The 27,112-nt window shown below is 37.9% G+C and overlaps 1 pseudogene; it reads left to right on the top strand.

Moving 5' to 3' along the window:
• The window catches only part of LOC100587996, a 38,691-nt pseudogene extending 11,926 nt beyond the window's left edge, over positions 1 to 26,765 (top strand).
• The last annotated feature ends 347 nt before the right edge of the window (positions 26,766 to 27,112 follow it).

Below are 27,112 nucleotides of genomic sequence, written 5' to 3'. Positions count from 1 at the left end.
TTGTTCATGAAGACTGCAATACAATGGTCAAAGATTTTTCTATCACATGACCAATGGCCCCTGAAATTCGAGAAGGTACATTCAACAAAATGAACTAATAAAAATTCCATGTGAAAACTTTGCTTGAAGAAACTATAAGCCTCAGATTGTTTTTGGTGAAATGTGCTATCTCTTCAATTGCAAATTCCTAGTATCAGCATTTTAAAGTAATTGAGTTATGAAATTAAATTGGATTAAGAAAGAAATAAGTAAAATAATAAATTCAGATGGCTTTTGATGTAATTATTTATAACATGTTGTAATTGTTATGGAAATCTTAATTAAAAAAGGAAGTCTTATTTTTGAGGGTCAGTGGTGGTACCTGTATTAATCTTACAGTGCCATGTTTCTGGAACCTCTCATTTATGTTTCTCATCTATCAGCCTTATGCTATATCCAGACTTCTTTGATGTATCCAATGACAATGTGGCTATTTGGAAAGAAAAAGGTAGAGTGGGGTGAGGCTCAGAGGGTTGAGAATATAAAGCAATATAATATCCTTTGGACAATAAATATAAAAAAAAATTTTCCCTCCATCAAAATAAAAGAGAAAAAGGGTAGATATAGTTGAAATTATGTAACACATGTTTTAAAAGAATATATAGCTGTGTGTTTTGTAATATACTAGATATATATCTAGTATGTATCTATTATATATATATTATCTAATATATATCTTTGTAATCATTTTGTACAAAACTACAGTTAATAAAAATGTTTATTTTGAAATATTAAAAGTATAGTTTGCCTAAACAGTAATGCAAATTTACTAAAGTTACTGATATGGTTTGGCTGTGTCCCCACCCAGATCTCATCTTGAATTCCCATGTGTCATGGGAGGGACCTGGTGGGAGGTAATTGAATCATGAGGGCAGGTTTTTCCCATGCTGTTCTCATGATAGTAAGTCTCTCAAGATCTGATGTTTATTATAAGCGGGAGTTTTCCTGCACAAGCTCTCTCTTTGCCCGCTGTCGTCCATGTAAGACGTGACTTGCTTCTTGCCTTCTGCCATGATTGTGAAGCTTCCCTAGCCATGTGGAACGTAAGTCAAATTAAACCTCTTTCTTTTGTAAATTGCCCAGTCTCGGGCGTGTCTTTATCAGCAGCATGAAAACGGACAAATACAGTTACATATAACTTTATGTATTTATTTATGTTTACAAATGAAGCAAGAAGAAAACGTTAGCATTAAATGTACTAACATTATTTTAATAAAACAGAAGAAAGTAATTCTGTGTTCAAGACTTGCTGTCAAGCAGATTTGGAGAGGACTTGCTTTTCAGAAATGAAGTGAATATGAGGGGGAAGAAAGAAAAATAACTAAAATTGAAAACAAAATCTGTTGCATGCAAACTTTGTCTCAACAGTCTTCGCTGTAGTTAACGCTCTTAGCAATTTCTCCTACCTCTAATTTTTCATTTTTATCATCACAATAGACATTAGAATACTACTAAGGCATTCCCTGAAATGAGTAAAACCTCTCTACTTTTATTTCTCTGATAAAATAAACCTGGTATAAAAGAGGATAAAAGATTATAGCTTTTCAAAATGGTCATTCTCTTTAGAATTATGCATGCCAAAAATGGCAGGCCAATTTCAGCAACCTTAGACTTAAAGATCTTTTTGATCTGAGACATTGAAACAAAAGCAGGATGTTGACTAACCATGTTCATGTGCATAAACTAACTCTGTTTTAGTCAGGAGCTAACCTTAATGCATCCACAAGAAATCCAATAGAGCCAATGCGAATGAGACGTTTGCTTTTATTCCTGAAGATATTTGGGGACACAAAATAAAGTTTTACCCACAAAAACTCAGAATTTCTCCAGAAAAAGCCTTATGAACTATCTCTTCTCCCAGGAACTTCCTCTCAGCCTCTAGTCATCAGGTATGTCTTCTTTTCCATCCGACTCCTGCCCTGATCTGTCTCGAAGAAACACTTAATTTGTCTTTTTCTCTCCCCACCTCTGTTTTATTTTTCAAATTTATTCCAACATTACAAAGGTTATTCTAGCCTTTCTCTTTTTAAAAATTTTAACAAATTTTTATCGTTAAAAATTTCCTCATGCCTCTTTGCACAATCCCCTCTCTTTACCCCCAGCTTCCATGGATCTGATTTCTCTCTATATGCTGTTGTCTTTCCAGAATGTCATATAATTGGCCATAAAGTATGTAGTCTTTTGTGTCTGGCTTCTTTCAGTTAACACAATGCTTTGAAATTCATACATGCTACATGTACTCGTGGTTTGTTCCTTTTTACTGGTGAGTAGTGTTTCATTGCATGGTTGTACTACAATTTGTTTCTCCATTTACCAGTATGTTTATATGTTGCTGTTTTTAGTTTTTGGCTATTATGAATAAAGTTGTCATAAATATTTCCACATAGGTTTTTGTGTGGTCACATATTGTTATTTATTTTGGATAGTTACAAATGAGATTGCTGGTTCATATAATATATTTAACTTTATAGGTACTGTTAGACTATTTTTCACATGAACTGTATTATTTTGCATTCTCACCAATAATGTTTGAGATATCCAGTTGCTCTACATCCCTGTCTTGACATGATAATGTCATTCTTTTGAATTGTAGCAATTCTAGTAAATGTGTCGTATGTCTTTGTGGTTTTAATTTACATTTTCTCAATGATTAATGATGTCTAACATTTTGTCATGTACTTATTTGCCCTCTGTATATCTTCTTTATTTTTTGTTTTTAAATTTGCAAATTTAGCACCAAGACTGGCCAATTTTTGTATTTTTTTGTAGAGACAGAGTTTTGCCGTGTTGCCCAGATTGGTTTTGAACTTCTGGGCTCAAATGATCCACCCGTGTTGGCCTCCCAAAATGCTGGGATTACAGGTGTGAGCTACTGTGCCTGGGCTATATATCTTCTTTCATGAACTGTTATTCAAATGGCTTTTAAAATTAGGTTGTTTGTGTTTTTATTGTTGAGTCGTAAGAGTTCTTATATTCTAAATATTTTTCTAAATTTTTTAAAGTTTTTTTTTATTTCTTAGGAATATCTCTATTGCAATAATGTTGCAAATATTTTTTCCTAGTTTGTCAGTTGTCTTTTTTAAATTAAATTAAATTTTTTTTTTCTGGGAAGAAAAAGTCTCCAGTGTAGACAGAAGGTGCTCTTTCTTCCCCTAGTTTATTGTCTTTTGATGTTACTAACGGTATTTCTTGCAATAAAAAGGTATCTATCTATCTATCTATCTACTTATTTAGAGATGGAGCCTTGCTCTGTCACCCAGGCTGGAGTGCAGTGACACAATCTTAGCTCACTGCAACCTCCACCTCTCAGGCTCAAGCAATTCTCCTTCCTCGGCCTTCTGAGTATTTGGGATTACAGGCACCCACCACCATGCCCAGCTAATTTTTGTATTTTTAGTAGAGATGGGGTTTTACCATGTTGGACCAGGCTGGTCTCAAACTCCTGACCTCAAGTGATCTGGCTGCCTTTGCTGAGACCAGCTCGGTGGAGACCTTAACCCAGCAGCGCTAGAGGAATTAAAGACACACACACAGAAATACAGAGTGTGAAGTTGGAATCAGGGGGCTGACAGCCTTCAGAGCTGAGAGCCACGAGCAGAGTTTTACCCACATATTTATTGATAGCAAGCCAGTGATAAGCATTGTTTCTCTAGATTATAGATTAACTAAAATGGGAAACAAAGGGATGGGTTCTGACTAGTTATCTGCAGCAGGAACATGTCCTTAAGGCACAGATCACTCATGCTATTGTTTGTGGTTCAGGAACGCCTTAAGTGGTTTTCTGCCCTGGGTGGGCCAGGTGTTCCTTGCCCTCATTCCAGTAAACCAACAACCTTCAGCGTGGGCATCATAGCCATCATGAGCATGTCACAGTGCTGCAGAGATTCTGCTTATGGCTAGTTTTGGGGCCTGTTTATGGCCAGATTTGGGGGCCTGTCCCTAATATGCTTTGGCCTCCCAAAGTGCTGGGATTATAGGTGTGAGCCACTGTGCCTGGCAAAAAATGTTTATTTTTAAAACTCTACTCACATTTCTCAATTTAAAAAATTGCCACCGGATTTTGAGTCATAGGAAGCCTCTCTTAACAATGAGGTTTAAAGAGGAATTCACTCATGCTTTCTTCTAGTGAATTGCATTTCTTCTGTCTAATTACATTTTAAAATATTTATATTTGATAATTTGTGAATTTTATTCTTGTATTTGATGTGAAGTCTGCATCTAATTTTATTTTTTTCCATATGATTCATCAATTGACCCAGTGGGAGACAGGACTAGCTGGATTTCCTAGGCCAACTAAGAATTCCTAAGCCTAGCTGGGGAAGGTGACCACACCCACCTTTAAACACGGAGCTTGTAACTCAGCTCACACCTGACCAATCAGGTAGTAAAGAGGGCTCACTAAAATACAAATTAGGCTAAAAGCAGGAGGTAAAGAAATAGTTATATTATATATTGCCTGAGAGCACACAGGGAGGGACAATAATTGGGATATAAACCCCAGGAATTTGAGCTGGGAGTGGGCAACCCCCTTTAGGTCCCCTCCCATTGTATGGGAGCTGTTTTCACTCTGTTAAATCTTGCAACTACACACTCTTCTGTTCCGTGTTTGTTCTGGCTTGAGCTGAAGTTTTGCTCTCTGTCCACCACTGCTGATCGCCACCTTCACAGACCCACCATTGACTTTCACCCCTCCGGATCCGGCAGGGTATCTGCTGCACTTCTGATCCAGCAAGGCGCCCATTGCCATTCCCGTTTGGGCTAGAGGCTCATCATTCTTCCTGCGCAGCTAAGTGCCGGGGTTTGTCCTAATCAAGCTGAACACTAGCTGCTGGGTTCCATGGTTCTCCTCCATGACCCACGGCTTCTAATAGAGCTATAACACTCACTGCATGGCCCAAGGTTCCATTCCTTGGAATCCGTGAGGCCAAGAACCCCAGGTCAGAGAACAAAAGGCTTTCTGCCATCTTGGGAGCGGCTGCCACCATCTTGGGAGCAGCCCATCACCATCTTGGGAGCAGCCCATCACCATCTTGGGAGCTCTAAGAACAAAGACCCGCCCGATAACACCAGCACTATTTATTAAACCTTTGTTCCAGTGATTTGAGATGACATTTTTATCATATATTTAATTTCTACATATATTTGTGTCTACTTCTGGGCTTTCTATTTAATTTCTGTTAGTGTATGCAACAGTACCACATTACTTTAGCTATATATGGTCTATAGTATGTTTTAATGTAGGATTAAATCTAGGCAGGATTAGTATCCCTCATAGATTTACTTTTAGTGTTTTCCTGACAATTTTTGCATATTTGTTTTTTCATATGAACTTTTTAAAGATAAACTTTTTATTTTAGAATAGTTTTAGATATATAAAAAGTAGCAAAAATAGTGCAGAAAATTCCCGATATACTCCACACAGTTTCCCTTTATTATTAACATCTCAAAATAGTATAGTACATTTGTCATGATAATTGAACCAGTAACTACCAATAACAATAATACCTTGTTATTAACTGAAGTTCATACTTTATTCATATTTCTTTGGTTTTGACCTAATGTTCGTTTTCTGTGCTAGGATTCCATCCTGGATACCACATTATATTTATCTGTCATATCTTCTTAGGCTCCACTTGGCTGTGGTAGTTTTTCAGGGTTTCCTTGTTTTTTTGATGACCTTGACAGTTTTTAAGAATTCTTGGTCGGGCATTTTATAGAAGATCTCACAATTGGGATTTCTTTGATGTTTTCCCCATGATTATATTGGGTTTTGGGTTTGAGAGAGGAAAACCAAAGATGGAAAGTGACATACTTATCATATATTGTCAACGTGACATCACTGTTGATGTGAACCTTGAACACTTGGCAGAGAGAGTTTTTATCGTTTCTCCACTGTGAAGTTACCCTCTTCATACTACTCTTGATAAGGAAGTCACTATATATAGACCACACTTAAAGATTGGGGAGTTATGCTTCTCTTCTGTGAGGATCAAGTATCTACATAAATTATTTGAAATTCCATCCTAAAGATTTATCTATTCTTCCCCATATATTTATTCAATTATTTATTTATGTCAGGATAGACTCATGCATATTTATTCTATATTTTGGGCTATAATCTGATATTTCTTTATTTTGTTGCTGAAATTGTTTCAACTTTGGCCCCTGAGGACTCTTTCAGTTGGCTCCTGTGTCCAGTTGACATACCCCCATCATTATGATTTTGTTTGAGAATTTCCTTTTATTCCTATAATACATATATTTTACACCTTTTTAAACTGCCTCACAGTTCTTGAATGTTCTGTTTTTATACTTTTCCTTTCCTCTTTTCTCTTTGCATTTAAATCTGGGAAGTTTCTATTGACCTATCTGCAAGCTCACTGAGACTTGGTTGTGTCCAGTCTCCTGATGAGCCCATCCAAGATGCTCTTCACTTCTGTTACGGTGCTTTTTCTTTCTTTTTTTCTTTTTTTTGAGACAGAGTCTTGCTCTGTTGCCCAGGCTGGAGTACAGTGGCACGATCTTGGCTCACTGCAAGCTCCGCCTCCCAGGTTCACGCCATTCTCCTGCCTCAGCCTCCCGAATAGTTGGGACGACAGGCACCCGCCACCATGCCCGGCTAATTTTTTGTATTTTTAGTAAAGATGGGGTTTCACCGTGTTAGCCAGGATGGTCTTGATCTCCTGACTTCGTGATCTGCCCGCCTCAGCCTCCCGAAGTCCTGGTATTACAGGCATGAGCCACCACGCCCGGCCAGTGCTTTTTACTTTTAACATTTCCCTTTGAGTCTGAGAGTTTCCATCCCTCTGCTTAAATAACCCATCTTTTCTTGAATGTTGTTTCCCTACAGTGCATATTAATCATAATTATTTTAAATTCCCTGTCTGATAATTTCAACATCTGTGTTATATCTGAGTCTGGTTCTTATGCTTGCTTTGTCTCTTCAGACTGATTATTTTCTTGCCTTTTGCCTTTCTTTGCCTTGTCATACCTTAAAAACTGGACATGTTGTATCAGATAATATGAACTGAGGTAAATGGGCCTTTAATGTGAGGATTTATGTTAACCTGCCTAGGAGTGGGGCTATGTTTAATGTTTCCTGTAGCTATAGTTATCAGAGGCTTCAAATATGTCCCTCGTTTTTTTTCTCCCTTCTTGATTTTGGGACTTCCTAAGTACATTTCAGAGTCTGTATCTTGCTGCTCCTTTAGCTGTAATCCAATTGTAATTATACAGTAATCTTGTTTGTGTGGTAGTATGGTGGTAAGGTGTGGAGGGATGGAAGCATTCTGTAATATTCCAGTTAAATCTCAGTGTTTAGTGGTCCTCTCTTTTGGGGCTATGACCTTCACCTGTGTTTCTCTCCTTTCATTCCTGCTCCCTTCTTTAGCTATGACATTCCCAATTTATTGCTTCTAATTCCTGACACCTTTTAACATTATTTTAAACCCCTTTAGGTGAGACAGGAAAGCTAGAGGCTACTGGAGTGGGAGGAATGATTTACTGATAGGAACCCCACAGGTTATCACAGATTAGATCAAGAAAGATTTCATCATGACTCTGGCAATGTTTTTTCCCTTCAGGTAAACCTTTGTTACAAAGAAAGCTCTGGGCATATTTCTGTATTTCACAATGATTACTCTTCCCTCCCCCTATCAGAGGCATGAGGGTGTCTTTCTCAGTCTTCTCTTTGAGAACCTGATAAAGTTCCTAAAAGGAAAGCTCACAGAATTATAGACCCTAAGGCTACTGTCCCCAGGAGTTTCTCATTCCAATTCGAGTTCAAACTTACTCTCCTGCAGTTCATCAAAACTACCATTTGAAAGTTCCTACTAGTTTATGGACCCAGAGACTTCTGTTCCAGGTGAGCGGATCTCAGCTGTGTCTCTCCAGATGAGCTTGCTTCTCCAGATTTGGGGGTAGCAATTTGCCTTATAACCTCAGTTTTCTAATGGGTTAAAGAAAAATAATTGATTTTTCAGTTTGTACCGCTTTTTCTTGTAAACACAGTGTGACAACCTCCAAGCTCTTTACAAGTCAGATTTGAAACTGAAAGTACCCCTATGAACCTTTTTGTCAACTTATCTAGCTTCATAAATAAGCTGTTACTATATTTAATGGGATTTCATCAAATTAATAAATTCACTTTGGGAGAACTGACAGCTTTATGCTGCTGCATTGTAGTATCCAGCAAGAGGAAATGCCTTTTTGTTCATTTACATCTATTTTTGTGACTTTCAGGATTGATTTAAAGCTTTCCTCACAAGTCTTGCACATTTCTTAAGTTTATTTCTAAATATTTAATTTTCTCCATTGATGTCATTATTGGGATTTTGTCTACTATTATTTTCTCTAACTGGTTATTATTTGTGTAGATGAAGACTACTGATTATTGAATGTTAGTTTTATGTCCTGACTTATTCATTCTTTTATTGTTGGGGCCAGCTGTACCTTTAAATTTCTGGGGGTTTTTATGTGCACTAGCATATCATCTACTTAATAGAGGTGGTTTTACTTGTCTTTAACAATTCTCATTCCTTCAGTTGATTCCTCTTGTTTATGTGCATTGACTAATACCTCTACTACCAAGTTGAATAGTAATGGAGATATTTGGCCTTCTTGCCTGTTCCTGAATCTTAGTGAAAAATGCCTCAGGTGTTTCCTCATTAAGACTTTTTAAGGCTAAGGTGTATTGTGTTTTAGGTGGTTAAGAAAATATCCACCAATTTTTATTCTCTGGAGTAACTTTCTTATCAGAAATGAGTGTTGAATTTGTCAAAGTTTTTCTTCAGCATTTATAAAAATAAACACATTTTCCCCTCAGATCTATTAAGATAGTTTATTATATTAGAGGAGTTAATAATGTGGAATACATCTTGCATTTCTGGGGTAAATCTTACTTGATCATGGTGTGTTGTTTTCTTCCTTAGGTTTGGACACTGCTGGCCAACATTTTACTTAGCACTTTTGCATGGATATTCACTGGTCTTTAGTTTTCATTTGTTTGTACTTTTAGATATAATTATCAATGTTTTACTTCCTTCTTTAAAAGAAGTAAGTAGGTTTGCTCATTTTCAATGCTCTGGAATGGTAGTCCCCAACCGTTTTGGCACCAGGAACCAATTTCGTGGAAGACAATTTTTCCACACAAGGGATTGGGGGTTGGGGGAGATGGTTTCCGGATGAACCTGTTCCACCTCAGATCATCAGGGACTAGATTCTCATGAGGAAAACAACCTAGATCCCTCACATGTGGAGTTCACAGTAGGGTTTGCACTCTTATGAGAAGCGAATGCTGCTGATGATCTGACAGAAGGCGAAGCTCAGGCAGTAATGCTCATTCACTTTCTGCTGTGTGGCCCAGTTCCTAACAGGCCATGGGTCAGACTGGTCCATTGCCTGAAGGTTGGGGACCCCTACTCTGGAACAATATATGGAACACTAGTAGTCTCTGTTCTTTAAAGGTTTGGTAAAAATTCCCTGTGAAACTGTCTTAGCCCAGTGCTTTTGGCGGGATAATTCCTTGATAACATTATTTTGTTTAAAGAAATCATTCTATTCAAGCTTTTACTCTCTCTAATGGCATCGGTTTTGGTTATATTGCTCTAGAAATTATCATTCCTTTCTAGGTTTTAAAATTTATTTGCATAGAGGGCTGCAAATTAACATCTTATGAGTTAATTTTTTTTATTTGAATGGTTATTTCCTCCTTGTAATTTTTTTTTTTTGAGATGGAGTCTCACTCTGTCACCTAGGCTGAAGTGCAGTGGCATGATCCCAGCTCACTGCAACCTCCACTTCCCAGGTTCAAGCAATTCTCCTGTCTCAGTCTCCTGAGTAGCTGGGATTACAGACACCCATCACCATGCTTGACTAATTTGTGTATTTTTAGTAGAGACAGGGTTTCACCATGTTGGCCAGGCTGGTCTCGAACTCCTGACCTCAAGTGATCCACCTGCCTCGGCCTCCCAAAGTGCTGGGATTACAGGCGTGCGCCACTGTGCCTGGACCCTCATTGTAATTTCTTATTCTGTATATTTATGTATGATTTTTCTCTACCAATGGAACTAGCCATTTGTTTTGTTCATTTTTTTCTCAAGAGGCAGGATTTGGATATATTAATTAGTTCTACTGTTTTTCTATTCTCCACCTACGAATTTTTGCATACTTTCCTGATTTTCCTGTTTATAAATTCTTTTGGTTTATTCTGTTGCTTTTTCTACCTCATTTGTGAGTTGGAAATATAACTTACTTATTTTCATTCTTCTGTTTTTATTGATAAGTGTTTAGTGCTATGAATTCCTCTGGTTACTACTGTAAATGTGTTCAAACAAATCATGCTATGAAGTGTTTCCATTTTTATTATTTTTTAAACATTCTGTAATTTTGGATTATATTTTCTCTTTTACCCAAGAGTTGCTAAATAGGTGTTTCTTTTTAAAGTTCCAGGTGGAAGGATCTTCCTTTTTTTACCTTATAAGTAATTTCTAATTTGATTTTATGATCATAGATTATTGCTTTAATATCTCTACTTTATGGAAGCTACTGATGTTTTCTTTGCAGCTTAATATTTAATTAATTTTATGGTGTTTAGTAAGCACTTGAAAAAAAGTGCTATTCTCTCTAATCAGTGTACAAATTTTGATTTATAGCTATCAGATCAAACTTACTGACTGTGTTGTTTAGGTCTTCTATATCCATACTGATAGGACAGTACTTGATGTGCTTTATGTTGATAATAGTGTGTTAGTCTTCTATTATTAGTGTTTTAATCTCTGTCTCATTGAATCTCTATAGCTTTTGCTTTATAAAGGTGATTGCTATACTATTTGGTTATAAGAAATACAAATTATAAGAAATTTATCACATATATTCTTGTGAATGTTGGCTTTTAGCATGTGCATGTAAACATTCTCTTCTTTGTTATGTATCCTGCTTTCTTGGCTTGAATTCTGATATCAGAGTTGCTACTATAGCTTTCTTATTGTTTCCATTTGCCTGGTTCATTTATCCATCCTTTTATTAGTTCTGAATCACTTTGTCTTAATGTGACTTTTATATACAGCACATTGCTGGGTATTGCTTTGTGAGCCAAATTGAAAATATTTTTCTTTTAGTAGGGGAGTTCAGCCTATTTACATTTATTGATGTGACTGATATGTTTTCTCTCAATTTTGATATAATATATACATAATTATTTGTGTTGTATAATGTTTGTTTCTCTATGAGGTATGTGTTCTTTGCTCTTTTATATTTACTTTCAGTATTTACAAAGATATTTATTTTTGTTCTGGTGATTACCTTTGTACTTTGTACTATCTTTTATAATACCTATTCATCTCTATTTCCTCATGTAATCTTTTACTATCTGATTTATTAGGTTTTAATAGTCTCCTTTAACTCTTCTACCTATTACCTATACAACAGTGATTCTCAACTGGGGTGATTTTGCCCCATAGGAAGCATTTGGCAATGGAGACATTTTTGGTAGTCACACTAAGGGGTATTACTGGCACCTAGTGGGTAGAGGTTGGAGATGCTCCTAAATATCTTATAATAAACAGGACAGCTCTCAAAACAAAGAATTATCTGACACAAAATTTTAAAACTGCTGAGATCAAAAGACCCTGCTGCATAGAAATTTTTTCTCTTTCTCTTTCTTTTTCTCCCATTTTTGTAATAATTATTTTCACAATATATAGTATTTGTACATTATTCCTCCTTTTTTGTTTGTAATACTCCATAATTATGCATATATGTATACACACACACACACACACACATATACACTCATTTTTTGCTGATATTTTCTCAGTTATCTCTTGGTTGTATGAAACTCATCCTTTAGTACTATGTTGTCTAGTAAGTTAGTCACTAGCTACATGTGACACTGAGAACTGGACATATGGCTAGAACAAATTAGATGTGGTATGAGTATAAAATACACTGAATTCAAAAATTTTAGTACAAGGAAAAAATGTAAAATATCTCATTTTTTATATTGATCTATCTATATATATATGAACATATATCAAAACTGCAATATTTTATGTATATTGGGTTAAATGATATATATTATTAAAATTAATTTTACCTCGTTTTACTTTTTAACAAATGGTTAAGACAAGACATCAAATATTTTTTGGAAACTATCTGATTGTTTCATTGTGTGTTAAATACAGGAAAGACTGTAGAAAGCTAGGGAAAGAGTTCTCCATTGTTGGACTCCTAAGACAAAAAGGGTGACATGGTTGGGTTTTTGAATCATTTTCAAGTTGCCTGTTTTATATAACATGTTGTGTGTGCTGATTATTAAGCTGTTGTCATTCAGCTCCAAACCCTCCCTTTGCTTTGTGATACTAGGGCTGAAGACTCTGCAGTTACATTTCTGCTTGAACAAATGCTTTCCTGTTAGGCTCTCCCAGTAGGCAGTGCTAGTGGGAGATAGGCAGACTGGAAGAGGAAGATGGGACTTGACCTTTCTTGGATTGCTTCCTATTCTGCCTTTGCTTCCTATTCCTGTCAGTTGGTTTCAGCAGCAGTTTAAAAAAAAAAAAAAAAGGCTGTTGGCTCTAGTTCGTTCCTTCCTTCCTTCCTTCCTTCCTTCCTTCCTTCCTTCCTTCCTTCCTTCCTTCCTTCCTTCCTTCTCTCTCTCTCTTTCTTTCTTTCTCTTCCTTTCCTTTTCTTCTTTCTTTCCTTCCCCTTCCCTTTCTCTCTCCTTCCTTCCTTCCTTCCTTCCTTCCTTCCTTCCTTCCTTCCTTCCTTCCTCTTTCTTTCTTTTCTTTCTTCCTCTCACTCTGTCACCCAGGCTGGAGTGCAGTGGCATGATCTCGGCTTACTGTAACCTCTGCCTCCCAGATTCAAGCAATTCTCCTGCCTCAGCCTCCTGAGTAGCTGGGTTTACAGGTACCCACCACCACACCTGGCTAATTTTTTGTATTTTTGGAAGAGACAGGGTTTCACCATGTTGGCAAGGCTGGTCTCAAACTTCCTGAGCTCAAGTGATTCACCCGCCTTGGCCTCCCAAAGTGCTGGGATTGCAAGCGTGAGCCACTGCACCAAGCCCTAGTTTGCAGCTTTTCTGGAATCAGCCCTAATGCAGACTCTCAGAGATAACAGCATCTACTGCCCTCTGCGTTCTCCTCACAGGTACAAGACCCAGTTCTCATGGTCCCTCCTCTAGGCTCTCAAGTTTTAGGAATTGCATCCAATTTTCCATTTACAGTTTTCTGGAAGAGATTCTAAACAGTGTTCGTTCTTTTAGAGGGCAAATTACTGCACAGTGCACTAAATAAGGTTACTTCTTTTTTTAAATTACTTTTTTTTTTTTTTTGAGATGGAGTCTCGCTCTGTCGCCCAGGCTGGAGTGCAGTGGCGCAATCTTGGCTCACTGCAAGCTCCATCTCCCAGGTTCATGCCATTCTCCTGCCTCAGCATCCCGAGTAGCTGGGACTACAGGCACCCGCCACGATGCCTGGCTAATTTTGTTTTGTATTTTTAGTAGAGACGGGTAGGTGGGATTATATGCCTGCGCCACCAAGCCTGGCTAATTTTTTTTTTTTTTTGTATTTTTAGTAGAGATGGGGTTTTGCCATATTGGCTAGGCTAGTCTTGAACTCCTGGCCTCAAGTGATCTGCCCACCTCAGCCTCCCAAAGTGCTAGGATTATAGGCTTGAGCCACCAAGCCTGGCCTAGATAAGGTTACGTCTCTGCGGAACACTTCCTGGTAAATTTTTAAAAATGAAATTTATTTTATGTTTATGATTTATGTTATGTTTTCTATTTATGAAAGGTATTTACTTTCATGTCAGATGTCTTCAGAAAGTGTTCTGCCAATTTCTAGTCCCATTTGTAATGTATAAGAGTGTCTATCTCAAACTGGTAGAATTTTAAAAGAATAATGCTCAGATTATGTTTATATGAGGAGTACACATTTGTAAGAAAGAATAAGATTGAAGACAAATATTAAAGTTACTCCAAATTTTATTCCTTACATATAAGCACTATTAAGTTTTGGGTTTTTTTTTTTATATTCTTAAGGCTGTTTTTAATCTCACTTTTTAAAAAATTGTCAAAATAATGCATGTTGTTTGTAACAAAAAATCCTAACAGTTTAAAACTTAAAAGTAAAAGGCGATTTGCCTCCTTTTCTCCTCTCCCTAATTCCTATTCATGATAACTATCTTTGCTTTTAAAATTAGCATTACAATGTGTTTTTTGTGCTATTATAAATTTTAGTATAAATACCTAATACTACATTATATGAATATACACTAATTTATTTACACACTCTCAGAGGTTTAGGTTCCCTATTAAAAGTTTACAGGCCAGGCGTGGTGGCTCACGCCTGTAATCCCAGCACTTTGGGAGGCTGAGGTGGGCGGATCACGAGGTCAGGAGATTAAGACCATCCTGGCTAACACAGTGAAACCCCGTCTCTACTAAAAATACAAAAAATTAGCTGGGCATGGTGGCGGGCACCTGTAGTCCCAGCTACTCGGGAGGCTGAGACAGGAAAATGGTGTGAACCCAGGAGGTGAAGCTTGCAGTGAGCTGAGATCACACCACTGCACTCCAGCCTGGGCAACAGAGCGAGACTCTGTCTCAAAAAAAAAAAAAAAAAAAAAAAAAAAGGTTACAGTTAACTTATTTGTATGAAAAGTTTTTTTCTGAATTTAAGTGTTTTTTCCCAGAAGTAGAATCACTAAGTTAAAGCCATTTTATATTTTCGAGTCTCTTGACATCTAATGTAAAATAGCTTTTGAGAAAAGTTATTTCAATTTATACTTCCAAGAACAATGGAATTTCTGATATTGAAATTCTGACTGCCATGACTGATGACAAGAGATTTTTCAACCAGAGCCCTTTCTGTGTTTCTGTAAAGTCACTTTGCAGAGCACCTTTTGCGTTACACTTACTTGACTATATGTCCTCTACAGAATGATTCCTAGTAAAGGATATTTTTATCTTTAAAAAATGTGTCCATTCTATCCCAGAAAACAGCACCCACCAATTTTACAACCTTGGGATATCCTATTGGATAACAGGTCAGTGGCTGCCATGCTTCATGTCCATAATAATCCCAGGGATGGGGAGAGTGTCACTATGCAGAATGGGCTCTTACTCCTCAGGCTGTGAGTGAGTCTGGGGTCGGGGTCCTGGAATTTGTATTGTTAACAGGGGGTTCTGATGCAGTGAATGATCTCTCAGCAGTCAAAGAGAATCTCTACTCTGTAGATTAAATTACTGATTCTTGATGTTTGCTGATTAACAGTGGTTGATTGCAAAAAAAAAAAGCCATATAGTAAAAATGAATGTGGGAAATACTGACTTAAACATATTAAACAGGTTTAAATGTATTTCTCAGGATTTTTAATATGCCGATGCTCTCTAACTTTTCAATATGCTGTTGCTCTCTGACTTTGCAAGGAGGGCTTATTTTTTTGCAGCCAAATTTATATAACAAACAGAATTCATTTTATTGTTTATTGTTTATTCATTTATTTATTTTTTTGAGGCAGGGTCTCACTCTGTCACCCAGGCTTGAGTGCAGTGGTATGATCTCGGCTCATTGCCATCTCTGCCTCCTGGGTTCAGGTGATTCTCCTGCCTCAGCCTCCTGAGTAGCTAGGCTTACAGGTGCATGCCATCCTGGCTTTCCAATTTTTGTTATTTTCAGTAGAGACACAGTTTCGCCATGTTGGCCAGGCTGGTCTCGAACTCCTGACCTCAAGTGATCTGCCCACTTGGCCTTCCAAAGTGCTGGGATTATAGGCGTGAACCGCTGCACCTGGCCTGTTTATTTTCTTTAGTTTGTTTTGTTTGGGTGTGAGCCAACTGTTAACATCTGATGTTCCTAGGAACAAAGTTTGAAAATCCTGGATTAAGTGATCTTTTCTATTACAGTATTTCCCATCATTCCCTTAGTACCTTAAAAAATTTAATGAACTTCCCTAGGCACATGGCTTTTATTATATAGTTTAGGCAAAGTAAAAATTTCACATTTTGTAAATCTAAATTTTCAAGGCTAGATTGACTTCCTAGCAGACATGCTTAACTTTTTTTCTTTATATTCAAATGCCTTTTTTGTTCATTCCCTTAATAAAAAGTGTACCAAAGAAACCTGTTTTGAAGCCCTCCATTTCCTATTAGTGCCTATTAACTAAAGTAAGATGTGATCTAGAAGAACTTCATATAATAGAAATAAAACCCACGTGACCAAAAATTTAACCCTCATCCAACAACAACTGCTTTAGAAGTGGCAGGGTCTTTATTGTTTAGAATTTCTAATGTTGGGGTTTATTCAAAGGATTATAAAAAGGTCTTTTGAAACACTTCTGTAGCAAATTATTTTGGCTGAATTACAAATCCTCAAAAGTGGGGCTTTATTATAATGGAAACAGAGTTAGAATAAACTCTAACAACATTTGTAGGCAGCACTGTGTAATGAGGGTTGAGTGCATTGCTATATTATGACTAGAGGCATATCTTTTCACTATCTCAGTAAAGCACTCCTAGTTTTATACACAGTGTTATTGGTCAAGTGTTCTGTAAGTTTCCCTGTTTCTTTTTATCCAATTGTTTCACTCATCTTCTGCATATGAAGCACCGCAATCTCAGGTGACCCTGTCAGGTTTAAATTATTAGCCCTGGATCATTCTCCTGTTAGAAATGTTCTACATATTCATCTATAGAAGTAAATAACAGCTTCAACTTAACATGTCAACAACTCTATAGAACATTCTAGCTAACTTCAATGAGCTTTAATCTTGTTAATAACACCCTCTGAAGTTTGGTTGGTCAATAATTAGGAAGGAAAATAAAGGTTAACTCACTAATTTTGTACTGGTGTTTTGTAATTTGCAAAGCAAGTAATATACCTGAACAAATGAGAGAAAGCTTGAAACGCTCCTGTGAGGCAGATATTGTTATAACCTCTTCCCCACAAAGGTGGGGAAGCTGAGACTCAACTAAATTAAGTAACTCACCCAAAATTTCTTCCTCAGGAAATGATGCAGCTAGGACTCACAGCCAGGTAGTTTGATGTGTAAATCTGTATTTTTTTCTATCACATAAGTTTCATTTCTCCAAGTCACCTTCCACTTAAGACTATATAAACTACAAGATAATTTGATTGTTTACATTCACGCTTTAATGATCTCCAAGGAACCAACCAACTTTCCAGTTACAAATATTTTCCATGTAACTTTGATGAAAGCAGTACAGTGTTGAGAACTGAGTGAATTACAAAGAATTGAATTTGAGTAAATTCTGTGTTCACTTACTAGTCTTGTGACATTGAGAATGTTACCTCCTTGAGCTAGTTTCTATTTATGAAAATGAGGACTGACTATAGCATGTACTTTATGGGATTGTTATAAAATATTTATGGAATATGCACAACACAATACTGAAGGTACCCAGTAACTAACTTTAACCTTATTTGCAAAATTTCACAATGTTTAATTTCACCTGAGGGTAAGAAATCCCCCCACTCTTTGTGTTCTGGAAAACGACTTAATAAGACTTACAGAGGCCAGGCATGGTGGCTCACGCCTGTAATCCCAGCACTTTGGGAGGCTGAGGTGGGTGGATCATTTGAGGTCAGGAGTTTGAGACCAGCCTGGCCAACATGGTGAAACCTGGTCTCTACTGAAAATACAAAAGTGAGCTGGGCGTGATGGTGTGTGCCTGTAATCCCAGCTACATGGGAGGCTGAGGCACGAGAATTGCTTGAACCAGGGAGGTGGAGGTTGCAGTAAGCTGAGACTGTGCCACAGCACTCCAGCCTGAGCGACAGAGCAAGACTCTGTTTAAAAGAAAAATAATAATAGGCTGGGCACGGTGGCTCACGCCTGTAATCCCAGCACTTTGAGAGGCCGAGGAGGGCAGATCATGAGGTCAGGAGATGGAGACCATCCTGGTTAACTCGGTGAAACCCCGTCTCTACTAAAAATAGAAAAAATTAGCTGGGCGTGGTGGCAGGTGCCTGTAGTCCCAGCTACTCCAGAGGCTGAGGCAGGAGAATGGCATGAACCCGGGAGGTGGAGCTTGCAGTGAGCCAAGATCGTGCCACTGCACTCTAGCCTGGGCAACGGAGTGAGACTCTGTCTCAAAAATAATAATAATAATAATAATAATAATAATAATAATAATAATAATAATAATAATATAAAAAGACTTACGGATGCCTCCTTTGTTTACCTATAACAAGGCCCAACATAGATCCTCAAAATTTCTTTTTTTAGCCTCATAAATGATTAGCTAAACTGCTTGTCCCATTGATCAACTGGAACAAAAGTCTTGGTATTCAAACTTCGGTTAAGCTTCTTTCCTTCCTCCAGGACGCTGAACTTTGACCCACCCTCAGCCTGGGCTAGCATACAATGCCCCTTTAGAATAAGCTTGTCTCGAGGTCAGACATTCTCTCACATACTATCTGATTGCACCATCTTTTATTCTACTTTCTCACACCTGGCTCTTCCTAGCTTTGTTTATTCCTCTCTGAAAAAGAAAAAAATCTTTTTCTTTTTCTTTTTTTTTTTTTTTTTGCCTAACTTTTGAGATGCTTGCAAATCTCAAGGTCAGAGCATTCTTCCCGTTACAATAGTCCTCCTCCCCCTATTGCAATAGTTTCCTTACAAAAATCTCCCCTTACAATAATCTTTTTGAATAAAGTCTCTTCTTACTAAGTCCGGATTTGTTTTTATTTGACAAATGTGTAGAAGGATATTCTATGAAAGAGATCTGCAACCACTAGCATATTATCAAGAAGATTCATAGAGTGAATGATTTTCTTTTGGTGGCTGCTTATGACATTGTCCTATAGCTCATCACTGGTCACTTGGAGGGAGGGAGATCAGGGTAAGGTCTAGAAAAGTTGCAGGAGGGTGGGAAATAGAACTTTCGTGACCAGCAAATTAATAGTCTCTTCTTTCTATTTAAAATAAGCTATAGTATATCCATCTGTCTTAGTCCATTTTGTGTTGCTATAACAGAATACCTGAGACTGGGTAATCCATAATGAACAGAAATTTAGTGGCTTATGTATTTTTTTCTATCACATAAGTTTCTGGGAGGTCCATGATTGAAGGGCCTGCATTTAGCAAGGGCCTTCTTGCTGCATCATCCCGTGGTGGAAGGGCGAAAAGAGGATGAGAAAGAGCAAGAGACTGAACCCGCAGCCTCAAGCTATTTTATAATTGGCATTAATCCATTCATGAGTGTGGAGCTCTCATGACCTAAATAGTTTCCATTAGGCCTCACCTCTCAATGGTGTTGCACTTGAGGATTAAATTTCCAACACATACTGTTTTGGGGACACATTCAAGCCAAAGCACCATTCTATATGCTTCTCTGTATATAGAACATACAAAAATAATGTTAGACAAGAATATTAAAAGAATGGAAAGTTGTGATAATATTTTTTTCTTACAGCAAAAGTTAAAATGGTATGAACTGTATGGTCTCATGGTGGTAAAATATATATATATATATGTTTGTATGCACAGAGGAAAGACGAGAAGGTTCTGTACCTGTTAACAGTGGCTGATCCTAGAAGAGTGAAATTTAGGGTAAGATTTTTCATTTTTTTCCCCAAAATGTCTACAATGTACAAGGATTGTTTTTAAAAACTAGTTGTTCTTTATTTCTGTATTTCAAAGGAAATATATTGTCTTAGTCTGTTTGAGCTGTTTAACAGAATTATGCAGACTGGGTGGCTTAAACAACAGAAATTGATTTTCTCACAGGTCTGGAAGCTAGACAGTCCAAGATCAAGGTTCTGGCAGGGTTTGATTTCTGATGAGGGCTTTCTTCCTAACTTGTCAACAGCTGCCTTTTCTGTGTGTTTTCACAGAACACTTCCTTGGTGTATGCACAAGGAGAGAGGGAGAGGGTGAGTTCTCTGGTCTCTCTTCTTATGAGGTCACTAATCCTATCAAATCAGGACCCCACACTTATGATGTCATTTGAACGTAATTATTTTCTTACTCCAGATATGACCACACTGGGGTTAGGGTCTCAACAAATGAATTTTATGGTGGGCACATACATTCAGTTCACAGCACATATACTTACTATAACAGAGACAACCACTGTTCTAGTCTTTTTTTCTATGACCACACAAACATACATGGGGAGAGGATAATACATGTACACTTATACATGCATGCACACAGCCACATAGTTTCTTTTTGCTTTGTTGGGATCATACACTCCATATTGTTCAGTATTTTGCTTTTTCCACTTCGCTACATATCCTAGACAACTTTACAAGTCACTTCATACAGATCTGTTTTATTATTTTTAATAGCTACTTAGATTCCTTATGAGTACCGTCATTTGTTGAAAGACATTTAGTTTTTCACTGTTTTTGCCTGTGTTATCTTTAAAATTTTTAAAGCAAACACAAAAATCAGTTAGTATAGTAAGAGCCTAATTGCAAACAAAGAAAACATTCACATTTTAAAAAGCTAGAAGGAAATAAAATGTAAAGAGTACTTATTTCTGAATGTGTGGATATAGATAATTTTGTGGGTTTTTTTAAACAAAATAATTTGCTTTATTTTCTACCTTACAGTTGGTAAGGTTGCTGAACATTACTTTTCCCCAGTCTCCATGCAGAGTCTGGCTTGAGTTCTGCTCTGTCTCTCTGCCACAGAGGACAAAACTTCAGCTACTCTGGAAGTTACTCTGTTTAGCGATAAATAATAGCCAAAATTGGCCGGGCGTGGTGGCTCACGCTTGTAATCCCAGCACTTTGGGAGGCCGAGGTGGGCGGATCACGAGGTCAGGAGATCGAGACCGCGGTGAAACCTCGTCTCTACTAAAAAATACAAAAAATTAGCCGGGCGTGGTGGCGGGCGCCTGTAGTCCCAGCTACTCGGAGAGGCTGAGGCAGGAGAATGGCGTGAACCCGGGAGGCGGAGCTTGCAGTGAGCCGAGATTGCGCCACTGCACTCCAGCCTGGGCGACAGAGCAAGACTCTGTCTCAAGAAAAAAAAAAAAAAAAAAATAGCCAAAATTACAGTTAATTGCATCATCATCATAATTTTCACTTTATTTACATAAAGCAGTAGCTTCCTTTTGGAGAAATTGTGTGTGGAGGAGAATGTGTATGGGATTTGTGTTTGACAGACTTTTGTTTTAAACTAGTTGAACTGTATGTGACTTGAAAAAGTTGCTTTTACTTTCTCTTAACAGCTCTCTTAGCTGCTAAACAGAGTTGTGAGAATTAGAGATCAAAGGATTGAAACAAAAATGCTGACACAACTATTTATTTCTCACTTATAAATACCAATGACAAGTGGAACTTATAATCTGTGTAGTGTCCTTTCAGCCCTCCTTTTAATGTGTGTGAAATATATAAGAAATACATTGGAGTTCTCTTCCTGCAACCAGTGCACACAATGTTTAAGCCAGTGCTATGTAATTTCTCCCTTAGCTGGTTTTTATTCTGTGCACACTTGCCTTCTTTCTGTTATGCAAGCATTTTAAAAGTTGTTTTGAAGACAGGGATATTGCTCACTCCAGGCTGTTTGTTAAGAGAAGGTCAGGGCAGCTTTTGGTGGGTTAGGTCAATTCCTCTGGCATCACTGAGTGTCCCTGCAGTGCCTTTTTTGTTCTGCACAGCGGAAGCAGTGGGGTCCCTGTTCCAGGCTCCAGCCAGGTCTGTCCCCAGGTTCTAACTCTGGGTTAGGCCTACAGAAGCAGGGAAAGAGGTGGTATCATACCACTTTGGACCAAAAAAATATTAACTGTATACATATAACCAGATAGAGTTAAGGATGTGCGTGCATACATATAATATAGTTATATATAGAAATATGTGTAGGTTTGTGTGTGTATGCATGTGTAAAACCCTATATATAGGATTAAAGATATAGATATAAATATAGATATACAGTACAGATCTAGATGTGCACATTGACCTAGTGATGGGGAGAGGAGCAAATATGGAAGACTTCCTAGGGTTTTTATTTTAACATTTTGGCTTGTATTATTAGCCTACAATGTCTATGCTTTACATGTATAACATAGTGTAGCTGATGCAAGGGTGGCTGAAGCACTTTTGGCTTCCATTCCTTTAACAGTAATTCCACACACCTAAACCTCCTTCCCTCTCCCTGCCCAGTAGGTACCCTAGCAGGTTGGTCTTGGAAAGCCACATTGATATCTTTTCCTTGAGACTTGCCAATAGTTGCATTGGTGACAAAGTTTTGCCTAGAGTATAGTTAGTACAGGAAAACTCTCATACTTGCCTGGATATTATCTTTGTCATTTCCTTTCCTTACTTCCTCCACTCCTTGAGAGACTAGTAAATAAAAGGGAAATTAAAAAAATAAAAGAAATAATTTGTTCAGAAAGTTTTTCATCCTAGCCTGTTGGCTTTGTGTCTAATCAAACAATCTGGGGTTCAAGTTGAGAGATGCAGTCCTTGTCACAGTGTTTACTGAGTTCAACCCCTCCCCACAGTCCACTGTAGCCAGGCGTCGTAATAATTCCATTTTAAAAATATTTCTAAAACAAGTTACTTATGCCACAATTTAATGCTTATGTCTTTTTGTTCTCTGAGGATACACAGAGCAGTTATTTGTGCTCACAGTTCTTCTGATTAAGCTAATAACTGGAAAATAATCACATCCAAATGGGCTTCAGGATCTTAAGTGGTACTTGTGCTTGGAACTAACAGATATTTCTCCTTTGGAAGCAAGCAGTTGGAAAGAACACAGCACAGAAAGCTTTAAGATGAATTTTCCTAGCAGCCATTCTGTATCGTCAAAGATGAGTTGCAGAGGAGAACTGGCAGGGAGTGCTTTAGTCCCACAGCTTGGAACAAACACAGAAACACAGAAGGGATTCTGGAACTCTGCCAAATTGTTTGACCTCAGGGAAACTTGCCGGGCCTTATAAAAAATACATAGTTCAGTTCTAACTTTTGCCTAGTTCCCGTTTGACCCTTTACCCAGATCTGTCTTTCCCAACCAGCCTTCAATCCCTGAGGAGAGAGTTAATGGCACACAGGAGTGGGCTGATTTGGGCAATGAGTGCTTCTTCCTTTCAACCTGTTGCTACCTAACACAAGGACAATTGGTCTTCCACCCTCTTCACAGTTCATTCAGTCATTGTCCCTGTCTCCCAGGTGAGTTGAGGTGAGCAGCAGTGATGAAAGCAAAGCCACACTTTGTAATGATTTTTGCATCTAAATTGGACTTCTTCATAAAGAAGTGACAATGGGTGTGGCATGCTCAAAAAGCCACATAATGTTCCTCCGTATATTGTGTTTTAAAGTCCTCTTAATCCTTCTTTAAAACAATGTTAAAGTTATTATTGCTACTTGTTTCTATGTTTTATAGGCTCAATGAGGGAAGAACTTTGTTTTATTCACTGCTATACCCCCAGCACCTAGAAAAGTTCCTGGCACCCAGTAGACCCTCAATAAATATTTGTAGAATGTTTGTAGAATGACAATAGTTATTGTTACTTCACAGTTTTCAAAGGCCTCAATCATAAGAAAGAGACTTTAATATTATGTGTAGTAAGTGGTAGGTTCTTTTTGAGACAGAGTCTTGCTCTGTCACCAGGCTGGAGTGCAGTGGTGTGATCTTAGCTCACTGCAACCTCTGCCTCCTGCGTTCAAGTGATTCTCCTGCCTCAGCTGGGACTACAGGCATGTGCCACCACACCCAGCTAATTTTTGTATTTTTAGTAGAGACAAGGTTTCGCCAAGTTGGCAGGATGGTCTCAATCTCTTGACCTCGTGATCCGCCCGCCTTGGCCTCCCAAAGTGCTGGGCTTATAGGAGTGAGCCACAGCACTCGACCAGTAGGTTCTTTTTAAAATCACCAACAGAGATCCTTAGTTCAGATTTTTTAAAAGTAAGAAACATGTCTCTTGTGTTATTTATGCACTACCCCGAAGTGCCCAGAAAAGGAGCACTCCATAGGTCCAGTGAAGGCTACTGACTACAAATGCCTTTCTAATGACACTTGGCTGAGAAACCATTCAAACTCAGAACCCTCTCCTGAGATGGCTAATAAGAGCAACAATGGTTCATGTGGAACCAGGGCACACGAACTTTGGTTTAACCGTTTTCTTGTATTGTTATCAAATGAAATGATCTCTAGTTACCTGCAGTGCAGTCAAAGAACCACACACATAAACAACCAGTATAGAAACATCCCATTGTGACTGCCACTATTTGTTGCTCTGTACATCTCCTGCTTTGTACCAGAAAAGGCTTTGAATGCCTGTCTGTGCCATTGTGGCACTTCTGACAAGATGCAGAAGATTAGGAACGGGGAACTGAAATAGGAAAAAAGATGCCAAGCAGGAACTGGGATAGGAATTATTATCGTCTTAGGAAAAGTCATGTATAAAGTGTTGGTTGTGTGGAAACTGTAGCATGAAAAGTTTAAGAATGGAATTAAGCTAATAAAATTCATCTAAAAATGGAATGAACGAAAAAGTGGGTAAAGGGACAAATAAATGGTTAATCTAAAACCCATGTGTTTGGTACAGTTTCTAGATCTCAGGAATCATGTTCCTGTTCTTATTTCGGTTTTGGCATCACATGTAAACCACTTGTTTTAAAATGCTGTATACTATGATTTTCTTCCTATATTAATATGCATCTTATAATATTACCATAGGAAGAACAGCCCATGTTTCATAAATTTCACTGAAAAAGTACTAAGGAAAATGTGATTTGTAAAAATTGCTTTCCCCAATCATTCATTTATTTATCTTTTGTGTTCAATCATTCATTTATCTTATTTCCATAAAGGATGTGAGGCTCTGGAAATACACTGAGGAAGAAAGTGCAATCTTTGAAGATGCAATAGAAAATTTTCCACTAAGAGTATTGTTAAAATAATGCTTTCATCATGACAGATTTGGGAATTTTGTTTTGTTTTGTTTTGTTTTAAGACGTAGTCTTGCTCTGTCACCCAGGCTGGAGTGCAGCGGCACGATCTCAGGATTTGGGAATTCTGATGTCAAAGTCCAGTTAATTTCTTGAAAGGCACAACTGTGTTGTCTACTTTACCAAGGTCACTAAAGCTGGTGTATTCAAATACCATGTCCCGGAAGCCAAATGGATTCTTGTCCTTCTGAGGTGTTTCTGATAAGGCAATATGTCCAGGAGCACCTAGTTCAGAGTAAATGCCTGTCTACTCCTCTTTTTCCTTCAATAACTTATCTAAATATGATCTGTAGTTTTCTTCAGAAATTACCATTTCCCACCATCAAAAACTGAAAACAGACTTCTGAGAGCAAATTTAATCTACTTTTGAGAAATATGAGAAGGATTCCTTAAAGAGTCCCAGATTTTGTTTCTTTTTCTTAGTGCAATGCTTTTAATTTCTAATGTGTTTTTTTTGTTGTTGTTGTTGTTTGTTTGTTTTGAGAACTCACTCTGTCACCAAGGCTGGGGTGGCAGTGGCTTGATCTTGGCTCACTATAACCTTTGCTGCCCTGGTTCAAGCAATTCTCCTGCCTCAGCCTCCCTAGTAGCTGGGATTACAGGCTCATGCCACCATGCCCGGCTAATTTTTGTATTTTTAGTAGAGATGGGGGTTTCACCATCTTGGCCAGGTTGGTCTTGAACTCCTGACCTTGTGATCCACCTCCCCCCCCCCTTGGCCTCCCAAAGTGCTGGGATTATAGGTGTGAGCCACTGTGCCCGGCCTAATGTGTGTTTTTAATAAAAAGAAAAGTCGAACCTAGAAGGGAATCCATCATAACATGCCTCAGTCATAGGAAAAGGTAAAAACATCCTGAAGATAAGAGGAAAAATTATATCACAAAGCAAGGAAAAAAAAACCAACACCCAATGCACACTGAATTTAGAACACTTCAACACTCTGTTGCATGCAAATACCTTACTCTTATTCCACATTACTAAAAATACTTGTAGTTGCCCAACTGAGAAGGATTTGTTTAGCACAAATTTCTGGAGATGGCTAATTTCAATAACATTTAAAAATATACATTCTTACATATATACATTTATACATATTCATTTAAGATTACTCTTTTTCCTCTAGGAATGACTTATATTGTAAACTACATTGCTGAGTAGCTTGTGTTTCTATATAATGAAGTACCACTGGAGAGAACAGTCACTTGTGGCAGGTAGCAAAGAAATTTCAATAAAGTAAACTCAGGATTATTAAAATTATACATTTGGGGCTGTTAGCATGGCCTAGAAAAAGATGAGGACAGGCTCATCTCATTAAAAGAGAAGAAATAGTGGAATTAGCTTGAATCTAATTACAAGCCACACTATCTAATGTAAAAACATGACTGTTTTTTCACTCCCATTCATTTTGACTAGTAATTAGTTTTGGCCTCTAAAATGCCACCCTTTAATCATCCAAACACAGATGTGATTTGCCGTGCAATTTAATCTTGCTTTAATGAAGAACTAATGGACGCATCGCAAATTACTTTCCCTGTTGGAGAAAAATTCTATTTCCTGCTTTTCAAAAGATCAAGAGTATCTTGTGATAATAGCCCAAGCGGCCCTGGCAGCCTCACCGCACAGAGCAAACAAGCTCTTTTACTCAACTCCCAATTCAATGGAGAAAAAGAGGCTACAATTAGCAACAAAGCAGGGGAAACGCAGCATTACAGCCGAATCACTTTCTGTAGCTCAACCCCCAGTAACCACTGGCTTGTTAGAGCCAGGTCTAAAGTGTCAGGCACGAACAATGCGCTGTGATAAATTACTCTCTTCAAACAGCTGCACTGCTAATTTTCAATTATACACACAAATGGCTCTCAGATTGGAAGAAAATGGAGTGCATGGGGAGAACAGTAGTAGATTTCTATGTTTGTTTGGTAGTGAGTGTGGAGGCGGTAGAATGACATCCTGAAAAGAAAGCCGTAGTGAGGAGTCAGTGTTTGAACTTCAGAAGATGAGCCATCCCGAATCTTTAGGAGACCTGTGGTTTCCTCGCTTAGCTCTGGGTTCTAAAAGGACTGAAATTACGAGTTACTTTCCTTCGTGGGTTTGTTTTTTTGGTTTGTTTGTTTTGACCTGTCACCCGCTTTATACTGATCTCACTG

This window comes from Nomascus leucogenys, chromosome 11 (assembly GCF_006542625.1).
Source record: "Nomascus leucogenys isolate Asia chromosome 11, Asia_NLE_v1, whole genome shotgun sequence".
Classification (NCBI taxonomy): domain Eukaryota; kingdom Metazoa; phylum Chordata; class Mammalia; order Primates; family Hylobatidae; genus Nomascus; species Nomascus leucogenys.
Note: the sequence above shows the minus strand (reverse complement) of the source record. Positions and strands in the feature narration are given on the sequence as shown.